Below are 13,512 nucleotides of genomic sequence, written 5' to 3'. Positions count from 1 at the left end.
TAGTTTCTAACACCCACTCTTCAATTATGAGCATAAAACTCCTGTGTGAGGTGTTTTGTGCGCCAAATCCCTGTTATGCAACCTGCTCCACTTTAAGATTCTTTCACTGCTAACCACATGTTTACACTGGTGTGAATGAACACAGTCCGTACGAAGACACTTTCGTCCATTTCTATTGGTGTCTCAGAGTATAACCAGCTGCACAAATATAAGTTAGATGCGCAAAAACGTCTTCTTACACATTTGTAGGTAGGGATGTAACACGATTTGTTTAAAAAAAAATGTGTGCATGATACAGTTTTATTACGTTCTGGTACACTCAACTCACCATATGTTTAAAAAAAAAATTTGTGCATGATACAGTTTTATTACGTTCTTCCCACGTTCTGTTTGAACACTTGAATGTCACTTAGTCTACCTAGGGACCTGACGTCTTTGTTTAATGGCAGGCCATAACAAACGATTTAAGGCGTATACCGCCACCTATTGTACTGGAGAGTGTAGCGTCAGGGTTTGACCACTGACATTTTGAGATAACACTGTCTACTCCTTATGCCTTGATGCGTGATTTATTTTATAATTTGAACTAATGCAACTTGTCAAACAGTTAAATCTATTATTAACCGATTTGCGATATGTTGTTATTTTTCTCTATATCCCTATTTGTAGGTGAAGAGAGAGGGCTGGTATTTGTACTAGAAGTAACAGCCGCAGTGGAAGTAGTTTTATTAGATTCATTTAGGTTAAGTCAGTGATTCCAAGCTACTGTGGAACATGATCCAATTAATAAAACTAATATTTAGACAGTGCAAATAGGTTAAGTCAGTGATTCATAAAACTAATATTTAGACAGTGCAAATAATTGTTCCACATTTGTCAACATGACAGAATAAATAAATACTCCTCCACCAGGAGGCAGCAAATAGGTATGAAAACTAAAAAAAAAAAGAAAAAGAGATGTTGAAGGAGCTAAAGTGGTTGAAGGAAATTTGTGGGTGTCTTTCTGCAATTCCTGCAGGTGTTTCAAGGTTGTATTCAACTAAATAAGCCTAGGTTTCCAATTCATTAACTTGTGAGTAAATTGAAATTAGAAGATCATTTTGTGGTTCGACAGTGCAGCGGTTATCACGCCTGCCTTACACAGTCGTCCTAATGAAACCTAATCTCAGCTGTTGCAGCCAGTATCTGGCTTTAACCACTTTACCAGACATACAATATGGCCATGCAAACGTTTCACATCAAACTCTCACTTCAGGCTACAAATAGCATGTTCATTAATTCAACAGCAGCGGCTGTGCTTGGAAGGCTACTCACAACATGAAAATCTGGGCTGGGATTACATCCGCTCAACTAGTGGAGCCAAATAAAAGGACTTCATTCAAGATTCAGAAACACAGGACTTGTGCACTCCCTTAAATGGATTCATGACTCAAACTTTGCAGAGTGAAGAAAGTCACTCTGATTTAGGATTTTCCACAAACAAGTTACCGACAGCGGCAATTAGAAGCAAAGAAAAGATTCCAAAAGCCTTTGAACTCAACTGGTTCCATCATACGACTGTTTGTAACTTTATAAATTATTCAGCCGGTTAGAATATTTACCAACTTCGACATCCTTGTGCTGCGCATCCTGCCAGACTGACTAATATTAGATCCAATCTATATGCAGATACTGCACCACCGGAGCAGCACAGTAGACTTGGGTGGTAATTGATAGGATCAATAGAAAATACAGTATTCTCTCTGTTCTATTTTCCCTCTCCACCACTTCTATAGTCATTTACTTTAAAAGGATAAACAATTTGGAGCTGAGATTTGCCTCCCTGCTATATAGAAAAAGAAATTCATGTATTTTCCCATAATGCTCCCATGGCTAAAATGAAGGCAACAATTAGTATACGAGAAAGAATATGCAATACTTTTGAACAAGACTTCAGTATTGCTCCCATAAGCTCTTTTAACCTTTTCTCCGTACCACTCTGTGGGAGGATGGCAGGTGGATGGTGAGCAAATGGATTGGAAGATAAATGAAGGCCAGGAGGCAGCTAACAGAAGTGTAGGTTAATAAGGCAGACTGCTCTCCTTGCTGTTGTGCAAGGGATTATAGGAAGATTACCCATTCTGGTTTTCTCTCTTTTTTGCTTTCTTTCCACGTCCGCGGTGGTGAACTGGAGGGGTGTGGTGGGGATGATGGAGTCCAGACAGAAGACAGTGGCAAGATGCTCCGTCTTCAGAAAATGACAGCTGCCCAAAAAACTGACTGCCCAAACTGATGACATTTCTGACTGATGCCTCTGTACTTTGAGGCTTGTACTTGAACCTGTCAACTTTGCCACAATTTTGTTAACAACACGTTTTCCAAAAGGTCAATTATATCATGGAGATCAACAGAAATACACCACAGATGATATTTTTGCGCAAACGTATGAGCAAACAACAGGTAAGGAGAAATTATTGAAGTCGCAGGAAAAATGTACAATTATCTATAAGTCATACCTGGGAAAGCGAGACATTATTGAAGTTGCAGGAAAAATGTGCAATTATCTATAAGTCATACCTGGGAAACTGCCCGAGTTGAACGGTGTGTGGGTTCGGCTCAGTGTGCCTTAATACCACACAGGAGAGCACTCTGCGTGTTCGCTGCGGTCAAATCTATAATAAGACTTAATTGATGGCAGAGTGACTTTTTCTGAAGTTCCTTTTTGTCAGTGAGAATCTGGATGCCATTACCATCTGGATGCCAAGATGTGCTCAGGAGAAGCAACACCATGCTGTAAGTCTTTGGGTGAATGATGAAATCGTGTTTCACGATGTGTCTCGTGAAGAAAAGGCATTTCTACCCCGGTGGGCAAGCGTCAGCGAGGCACGTTGACGTGGCTTTTCTTCCTGCATTTATACATTTGTGGGAAAGAAACACATCACCTTGAACAGTTTTTAGATAAAGAGCTTCATTTATTGTGGTTTAGGGAACATGCATTATTATTTCCGCTTGGTTTGGCCATCCATATTTATGATGTTATATGTTTTCAAGAAAAGGGTGAAAAAACAAATCAGGTAACAGTATTCAGTAAACATAGCCTAAAAAATCTGAATAAATAAAATGCACCAATATTTCATAGGTTTTCCGCTTCTCATTGCCTTCATAGGTACTTAGGTCAACAACGTAAAGAGTTTGGAGGTACTTTAACATCAAGGATGATGGCAGGGACAAGATTTCTGCTAAAGCTCTGCTCACTTTCTGTTGAACTTGCGATGTGAACATTTAATTTTAATTTTCTCCTTTCTTTAATATCTCTTTTGATTTATTGTTGGATGTGAAGATATTTTGTTAAATAAAGAAATATTTGTTTGTTTATAAGGAGAGCCCTTAGGTGATGGGAACAAAATAAAACTGGCTGTAAACATTTTCAGACTCAGACTCTGTGTCCTAGCTGGGGTTTTTTTTGTTTTTTTTGTTTTTGTTTTTTTTGTTGTTGTTGTTTTTTTTCTTTAACCCACATGCTTCACATCACCCAATTCCCCGCGGAGCTGTGGCAAGTATATAACACTACATTACACTATACTACACTACACATCTAGTATTAAACCCCAACCTCGTGAGGTATTGGCGAGTACACAAATAAAAAAGCTCTTACGCGTATTCCAGATGTAAATCAATACTGTCAATACATAAAAAAAATATACTTAACGCTGGTATTACTTAGAGTGTTGGCACGGGGTTTAACAAACGCACACACACGCGCGCACGCACACAAGTGATGCCATTTGTACTTTGATCATGTTAAGGAACCGAAAACTCACGCAGCTTTTGCGTGGAGACACCGAACGGATCAGCTTGAGGAGTTTACTCCGCTCATGGAGCGTCTGTGCTCGCTTTAATTGGGCAGACGGAGGCGCAACCGGACCCACAGCGCTGTTTGTACCTCGTAATCACCGTTATATACATGCCTCACGGTACCACTGTACTGTGATCCCGACTTCTGACTCCCGGGGTTTGGTGTTAGGAAACCATTACGCGCCCCAGTGGGCGTTTGGCGACAGGGTGGCGCAGGAGTCACATGCAGCGGCCGCCACAGTGTCAGAAGCCCGAAGATTATTCATTTATTTAAAATGAATTAATGGATCATTGATCACGCGCGGGTGCATCACACACCTTGGCATGAGCTCATTCATTTTGGACACGTGAAATCTCAGCCCCTCTGCTCTCTGGAGCACACACACACACACACACACACACACACACTTGGATGCAGCTTTGCAGTAAAGATCGTAGACGTCCGGTGGTGGCCTGGTTCCACTGATGTTACACGGGATCATTTTTATTTTATTTTATTTTTAATTCGAGGAACAGACTGTGGATACCGTGTTGTGGTGGTGATGACTGATAAAGGTTGTAGTTTTTTGTCCTACACGGTCTTGAGCATGACTGCAGGTCAGTTTGTCCCACTCCATAATATAGTACTGTTTTTTTTTTAATTTTATTTATTTATCTCCAGTCTGGGCTTAAATGTAAATCCGCTGTTTCCAAAACATGTAAACGTGTTCTTTTAAAGACTTCCATTCACACATCCACTTCCCTGAGGCGCACAAACCGACTTTCCCTCACTGCTCCATGGCTGTGGCACACTTCAAAACATCTGTGTCCATCTCTCTCTCTCTCACACACACACACACACACACAAGGCGAGAGAGGGGAGACTTAACGCGTCTGCTCTTAGAGCCTCAGAAAATAAACATGAGCCCTTCAGATTCACTCTCCTCCAAATATTGACCCATTACGCATCGCTCGCTGTCGGCACACTCCGAACAGAACAAAGCAAGGCACTGCTCATCATTTAGCAATGTCAGAGTGATTTCGGGACATCGGTTGTCATTGAAGAAAAAAAAAAAAAAAAAAGAGTATTGAATTAGAGCAGATGAAGAGGACACATCCAAAAAGCACACAGGAAGCGCAAATTGTCCCCACAGCACATAGCAGAAAAGTCCTTACTTGTATTTGGCGACAATCCCCCTCCGATATTTTTCTTCGGACTTCGAATGGATTTGTAAATATCCCTGTGTAGAGCCCCGCTTCACGGTGGCTCTGAGTGAGTTTCTCGTTTTTATTTAAATTTATCCACAGCGTTCAGCACAGCACAAAACAGGTTTTCTCCCCTCTTCTCCTTTAAGACAGATGTGAACGTTCTTGGCTGAGCCGCTCCACCTGCATCCCTGCCGTCAGCGCAGCGAGAACTCGCAGACATGCAACATCAGAATCTTCTTTTCAAATTAAAAGTCTTCCTGGGGTGGGTTTGAGAGGAGCTTTTATTGTGGAATTCCATCGCCGCGTTTCTGGTGGATGCTCCTACGTGTTGCTGGCTGCTTTGACGCAACTCCACCTGCATCCACTGGAGGAGAGACGGTGGCATCAGTATCAGCAGTGGCAGCCGCACCGCACTGAGAAAAACCTAATCAGAGCGACGCCCCGCTCCGGCAAGACAAGGATACTTCACCCTGGACGAGGAGACTGGACTAAAGGGAGGTTCTGGCTATTCTGAACTCCTAACAGACAACGTCAACACAGGCTGGGGACAAACAGTGAGCACCAAATAAAAGGCAACATATTTATAATTAATCAATAAATAAGGTTCACGCATTTCTTTAAAAAATAAAATGACAAAAAAAAGCAAAACCATCATGCAGAAGACAATTATAATTTCTATTAAAATCTGGAATTAGTCTTTCATGGCTTACACCAATTTTTCGAGATACGTGAACTACAGATGTCCGATTGCAGATATTCGATATGCCGATATTGTCCAAACACTTAATTTCCGATTCCGATATCAATGATACCAATATGGGCCTGGTAATATTTATTTGTTTATATGTAAAAACCCCTGTATGAGGTTATACGTATTAGATTAATTAAATGAGCTGCAATGCTGCCATCTGGTGACTTTAACTTTAACATACAGCCGTTTATCCCTAAATCTATTTTTAGATTTAAAGGACTTCAGATATGTATCAGATTTAGAACAACATGCAAGAGTGACCTAAGTCTAGTTTAAAACATATCTGAATTGTGCAGATGTTTCAGACACACGGTCATAAAGTCTCATTTCTGTCACTGTTATGTGCAGTGTGAATGTAGCCTTAGCTACAAACGTAGCATCAGTCACACATGCGAAAACTTGAACAAAGATAGAAGATATACACGAACTAACAAGTGCAAAACAAATATTATATAATAATAAATAAACAAATCAAATAGGGAAATAAAAAAAGAAAATTCAACTGTATGTGTTGTATGTTGTGTTCCAAAAACAATAAAGTTTTCATTTTCTTCACTTCTATCTCCTACAAAACACCTTGGTGCAAGTCAGAGATAGAAAAATGGCTGAATAAATAGACATGATTATTATTAAAGCAATTTGAAATATTTTTGAATAAATAGGCTGAATAAATAGACACGATTATTATTAAAGCAATTTGAAATATTTTTTAAAAAAATACACAAAAATGTTGCCTTCAAAGAAAGAAAGAAAAAAAAAAGGAAAAAAAAGCAACTTGCATTTGTCAGCCACTAGGGACACTGAACCTAAACTGAATCTTTGCTCTTAGGTGAAGTCAGTGCAGTTTTGTGAAGTTGCTCAACAAGCACCTTTTCCTGGACTGCAGTCTGTCAGACAGTAACAGTGAGGATGCTTTTTTATTCCTTTCTTATATTTCAGTAAAAAAAAGCCACTAGGGTAGAAAGTAAAACCCTATTCATTGGTGGAATTTAACCAATAGATACGTTATGGCCACCAGAGACTTGCTTGCAGTGGATGAAGTTAAAATATGCTATGTTTGTAAACGCTGCATTTTCCCACTCTGCGATGACCCTTGAATGCGCTGGGGAGTTTGCAAAAGTTTGCAAAAGTTCTTCAGGCATTTCAGAGAATTTTTAGTGACAAACTCAAAGCTGACAATTCCCAGTCTGAGGAAACCTGTTTGAGACGTGGATGCTGCCTCCTTCAAATGCCAAATGAATCCACGCCTACTTGACCAAGCCTCAGTAGCACTGTCATGACAACCATCTTGACATCAGATGCCCCACTAAAGACAAGACGTTGCAGCTGTCACATCAGAAACATTACTGTGACATATGTGGTCCATCGTTTATTATGGCCATGAAAGAATGTTATAAAAACGACATAGTCCTTGACAGAGAAATCTCCTGACATAAATAAGGAGGGAGAACAGAGTTCATGCTAATGTCCATGAGCTCACATATAAAAGCCCATTTGAAAAATGTCAAAAACCTGTCTATTTTACACTAGCGAGCTACATGCTAGCTTGAGAATTGTAGTAGCTCGTTAACAAACGCTCAACTTTGGCTCAACTTATCGTTTAAGTCAACTTAACAAAAAGGACTAAATTGGTTTAACATACTGTAGCGGAGCGGCAGAATACGACAGAGGCAGCTTTTATTTTATTAGAAAGCGGTTTATGATTTCACTTGTAATCAGCACTGTTGTCAGCCACAGCGCTCGCCAAACCGCAGAATTTGACCACTACTAACTAACCAAGACAGCCAACTCCAACACAAGGAACAAAACACACTGTGCTGTGCGTTACATCATGGTGCATTCAAGGCACCCAAGAACTGTCAGAAAAAGTAGAACAATATACCCGAACATAACCATTTATTCCCCAATCGTCACAATCCTTTTTTTTTTCTTTTTTAATTTTGTGCTGTGATTGTGAAAATGACAATTTACAGTACATGCTGTTCTGTCACCTGTTACCTTAAGCACAAATCCCATTACTATTGTTTCCACACCATTATGAAGCGTCACTGGCAAAAGTGGAACAGTTTGATCCAGACACGGACGCAGGGGTCATTCAAGTCTGCAGGAACATTTGGAGCTGAAAATGTGTTTCTGTGTGCTCCTACTTCCAATTCACTTCTTCTTATGTCAGACTGTGCTGACAAAGTCTCTAATTAATAGCTGTGCTCGGCCCCAGTGTGGTCTCCAGCGCTGTCTCACCTCAGCTGGACAGCACTGCCTGTGATGTGCCATATTTTGCAAGACACTTGGTGCAGTAAAAGTTTTAATTATAACCTTTTATGTTTATTTCCTCTTTTATTTGATTTTTTTTTTGCCCAAGAGCAGAATTGCCACTCTCATTTCTTCAAATTCAAAACTCCTCTCATAATCGTATTAATATCTTAAGTATCCCTCGGAAAAGGCTAGCTTACACGGTAACAGGTGATCAATTAGGAATTATGGGATACCATTACACACACTCACAGAATTGACACATAAATCAATAGTGTACTTTTGAAGTACTTTTACACTGCATCTCATCCATCTTGCAGCCGCATGCTGCCGCAAACGTCAGTAAGTGTCGGAGGCGAGCGGCGCGCTAACGCAGTAATCACAGTCCTGGTCAATGAACCTGGAGGGTGTGCATTAATCACTGGCTTATTGAGCAGCGTGACGCAAGAGAATCTTGTCAAAGGAATATTGACACCTCTCAGACCTAAGTTCTCAGGTCTATGTATCAGATACTTAACAGCGTTGATGGAGAGTTGGTGGTCTTTTGTCTCCGTATGACGCTGTGGCTCTGGGTTCATGTGACGCAGCGAGGTCTGCGCAAATGAAGCAGAGCAGGGATTATTCACGGATTTGAAATCTGTTTCAAGTATAGTCACGTATTTGTTTCTTTTAAATATATCTATATATATATAGATATATATTTCGTATTTGTTTCTTTTTTTCTTATATATACATATATATACATATATACGTATATAGATATATAAAAAAAGAAAAAAAAGAGTGAAGTGAGCGGTTTTTATCGCCAGAAATGTGTTTGTTAAAAACTGATTCTATCTATCCATCCATTCATTCATTTATCCATCCATCCAGCCAGCCAGCCGTCCATCCATTCATCTATCCATCATCCTTCCTTCTATACTTCCTTCTTTCCACCCACTGTATCTAACCATCCATCCACCATTAATCCTTCCATCGATCCATCCAACCAGGCACTCAATCATCCATCCATCCATGTATCTAGCTACAGATCGGATATTGACTCAAAATTCAAGAAAACATTCTCAGTCTCCATGACCACCACCCGAATCACACTGCACCGTACCAACCCCCCTGGACCTTCCTGCAGGTGGTGAGTCCACTGGAAGGTACCAACCACCCTAACCGGGATTTGAACTTGCCCCAGAGGTGAACCCTGGGGTTCCACACCAATGACAGAGACATTGCCTCTGGGCCAAAGTGCCACCATTATGCTATTTTTTCTTTTTTTCTCTGGTCCTGCAGACAAAACCCTTGACATGTCTGCAGGACCGAGCTGTACTGTGAACATGAAACACACCATTTTCTACTAATTCTCAGTAGATTAGAGTTCAATTCAACGGCAACAGACCAACTGTCATTTAGAAACAACAGCGCGCTGTTATTGTGCTGTGATTTAATTTCCTGGCTTTTAGCTACTACTCCACTTTGATTCTTCAGCCTCTACATTTAGAGCAGTCTAATATGATAAGCTTTCACTCATGACTGAATTACTTCATTGTCAGACGGCCCTGTGAGGTTGTTGTTCTTTTCCCCTCCCCTTTCTCTCCATTGCACTAATTAAAACTAATTGAATTGAATTGATGGTACCAGGCTGGTGAATCGCAGAGCAGCTATCTGAGTCCTGCTCGCCCCTGAAATGAGACAAATCAAGTGTGCTGTGTAATCAGACATGGAAAGTCAACACACGAGAGGAAGCCATCTCTGTTGTTGCTGTTGTGAGCAAAAAACTCCCAAACAAAAACGGTTTGAACACAAGTGAAAATTAAACAGCGCTATTCAGACGACCCCTTGAAAAATATTGCAGCAGTTATTTTGTTCTAAATTTAAACAAACACTGTGACTGTAACTGTAACAACTTAACAGTTTTGAATGCCACACCTACGTAGCATTAACGGCTAAGGCTACGTACACACTGCAGATCTTATTGCTAAATTCAAATTTTCTTGCCATAGTCCACAGCCTGGAAGTGACCAGCACAGAAGACATTTTGATGTCACACAATGTGTCAGTGGAAGTAAATATAAATACTGCACATGTCAGTGCATGTGTGTCAATTTGGAAGCTACAGTGGAATCTTTTTTTTTTTTTTTTTTCAGATTCTCCGTTTTTCTTTGACTGGGGAAATGAAGCAGATCCCTAAGTACAGATCTCAAGGAGTGGGAGTCCTTCTGTGATAGGTTTTGCTGTTGTCTAGGGAGCCAGTAGAACTTTGACAATATTCTGACAATTTTTCCACGGACTAGCTCCTTAATTGGGGTCTCAAAGGAATGCAACGCAGTTGTCTAGGTTGAGGTTGCTTCTCACATCTGGACCATCCATTCATCCATCCATTCATCCATCCATCCATCCATCCATCCATCCATTCATCCATCCATCCATCCATCCATCCATCCATCCATTCAACATGTGACCAAGGTGTAATGATTTTTTTGTTTTTAATTAACAGTTTCTCTTTTAATACTGATTGGACAATCAAACCTCAGGGCTACTCGGATTTTTGTCGTGATCGCACACGCACAGCTAGCGTTGCATTATCTGGACTGTTCCTTCCTCTTAGGGCAGTGGCATTAAGTTGGATAACAGAGCAGTGCATGTTGCCAACATTACTGGACGAGCGGAGACCAGTGTGTGTGTTCCCTGCTCTACTTGCCCTGCTACAGTCTTCTTTCACGTTCCCTTCTTTACTTGCCCTGCTACAGTCTCCTTTCACCCTGTCCGTTTCCCACATTAGTCTCATACAATCCTGTGGAAAAATGCTACAAAATATGCAGGAAAATTGAACTTTTACAGTTAGTCACAGCAAACAAAAAAGAATTTGGTACGAACCATAATGAAGGGGTGAAAAGAGTAACCCTCAACTAAAACATCAGCATCAGGTAACTTTTTTTTAACTTGATTATTCTAAAAGCCCCTCAGGCTAGGTTAGGACATGGTTAGGACATGGTTAGGACATGGTTAGGACATGGTTAGGACATGGTTTCAGCCATGAGACCTTATGGATCAACGTGAATTATAGGTTTAATTGAAGGTGTCGAGGTGAAAAAAACAGATCATTAAGTAACAAAGGGGAAACAAAGGTGAGATGACAGCAGAGACACAACACTTGTCTGCCAAATTGAACCATTTCCATTGTGTGTAGGAAAGATGTTGAGTAATTGTCACCAAATGAAGGAGAAAAAGGCCAAAATGTGTTCCGCAAGTTAATGTCGTAGAGAGAAATGGGAGCATTCTGAGGGAAATTTAAAGAGACTGTCCAGCTGAGAAAAATGACAAGAGCAGTTGTGACGGCAAAAACTCATTAACAACCTGGAGTGTGTTTTTGTGCAAAGCCTCCAGCTATAGTAGGAATTATAAGTTTGGACCAGAGCGGAGAAAATAATTGTTTGTTGTTTCAAAGAATCAAGATTTAGTGAGTTACGATCATTTTGAATGCAATCATTCTTCAGTGGTACAATAGGAAAACAAGAGAAAAAAAAGCATCTATTTGCATTTATTACGAACTAATCTGTAAAATCGTCTACGTTCAAGGAATGAGTGAAAATGACACAAACACCGGCCATACAAAGCTAAAGCAAACAAAAGCTACCGGGAGGTGATAAAGGTTGTGGGAGGAAGGGATGCTGCAATCGGTTAAGCAAAGCCAATAATCGCCCGGGGCCTCGAGCTGAGAAGGGCCTCCTGCGGACGGTTGAGTACGTTAGTCTACAGCAATGAGAGTCTTGGGAGAATCCTCTAAAATTCTACGATCAGAGATGTTACAGGAGATCGTTCTAATGAGGCCCCACGCCACTAGTTGCTGCCAAAAGACTGGCAACGCATTAACCATGAAATGCAAATATGGAGTCAAGAAAGAAAGCAATGTTGAGACAGTAAAGAAGTGGTCTTCATTAAATGAGGAGAGAGGCTGGTGTTGCCTGTCAATAAATTCAAAAAGACAGCCAGCTCTGGACGTACAGGTTACGTCCAACGTAACATGAAGCCTGACAGGGCTTTTCTGCCTGGAGCGCTGTGCGATAATAACATGCCTCTAGATGCCTCCAGATAGTAGCGTATTCAGCAGAGACATTTAACAGAGGGTCGCAGACCCCTTGGAGGTCCACGAAGGTCATATATTTATATATATGATATATATATTTATCATATGCCATAATTACTATCAGCTGCCTCGTACTTCAAAAACACTTAACAAATACTCTAGTATGTTTTTGTCAAGTATACATAGGTCCAAAACACCCAATATAGCCTAATATGGCCGATACGTAGCTTTCACAATTTAACAGGGTCAATAAGATAATGGCTTAAAGATATTTCCGTCACCATTACATCCAAAGTGCAATTCTGTTCATTATCTTGAGGGAAAAGTACGAGAAAATTGACATTTTTATTTGACGTGATTGAAACTGCCTCTGAGACATGAATCCCCGTTGGTGAAGGGCATTGTGGGAGAGAACTGTGTGATCAGCATGTATAGAAAGGAGAAACGGCAGCGTGCTCTGCTCCCTGAAGGCCTAGTCATGATTTGATGATGATATCTGATGGCTCTAAGTATATTTACACAGCAGCGCTCTTTGGACATGGTGTGTGTTTCTCTCTCTCTCTCTCTCTTTTTCTCTCTGTGTATTTGCAACTCAAAAGTGACAACATCAGCATGTTTGCAGATAGCAGTGTCTACACGGGAGAGGAGCAAAGAAAAAGGAGACACCACTGGAGATGTGTATCTGTGTGAATAAACTGTGTTTGCACATAAAAAAGTGTGTCGGTATATTAGCCTTTGTTTGCTGCAGAGGCTAAATGACACATGGGATGGATTGCCCTGAAGATCATAGATAAGATGCTGTACGTGTAAGAGTGTGTGTTAATGTTGATTAATGTAATATAAAATGTGCTACATGTATAGAACTGAGTCTTCACAGTGAGTGCATCCACGGGCTGTGATTGTGCCGCCATCCTCAGCGTGAGCCACAGATTTACATCAAGGGGTGCCATATTCCTGGGGGCCCCCCCTCTGATCGCTGTCAAAGCACCCAACGCGGACAGCAGTGTGTTCTGTTTGCATTTGGGGGCAGCGTGTTGGGGGGGAGAGGAGGGGGGAGTCTCGTGCTTGAAGCCTGGCTATTGCATTTATCATGCCTGGCTGCTGATAGGGGACACACTTTACACACGGTGAGAGGGAGAGAAATGATTCCCTCTCCCTTTTCATCCCCCTGAGATGGAGAGGGTCTGCCGATGGTGAACAATGCGACCATTGTGCTGCACTATCAAGGCTGTGAATATCAGCACACAATTCCCCACTGCTCCTCCGTGGAGGAGAGCATCGGTATATAAAGTCATGTGCACCTGATTGAGGGTGTGCCAATGGGAATGGTAGAAGTACTACTACTACTACTACTAGTAGTAGTAGTAGTAGTAGTAGTAGAAGTAGAGTCCAGCTGAAGTTATTGACA

General features: G+C 41.0%; 1 protein-coding gene across 1 annotated transcript in view; it reads right to left on the bottom strand.

Moving 5' to 3' along the window:
* Positions 1 to 5,762, bottom strand: part of nrxn2b (neurexin 2b) — a 572,664-nt gene extending 566,902 nt beyond the window's left edge. Inside the window, exon 1 of the mRNA XM_017033577.2 lies at positions 4,990 to 5,762. The gene's annotated coding sequence lies outside the window, so the exon portion shown is untranslated. The remainder of the gene's footprint in view (positions 1 to 4,989) is intronic.
* Positions 5,763 to 13,512: the final 7,750 nt, after the last annotated feature.

The sequence above is a fragment of the Cynoglossus semilaevis genome, chromosome 1 (genome assembly GCF_000523025.1).
Source record: "Cynoglossus semilaevis isolate Cse_v1.0 chromosome 1, Cse_v1.0, whole genome shotgun sequence".
NCBI classification, from domain to species: domain Eukaryota; kingdom Metazoa; phylum Chordata; class Actinopteri; order Pleuronectiformes; family Cynoglossidae; genus Cynoglossus; species Cynoglossus semilaevis.
This window is presented reverse-complemented; position numbering and strand designations above follow the sequence as displayed.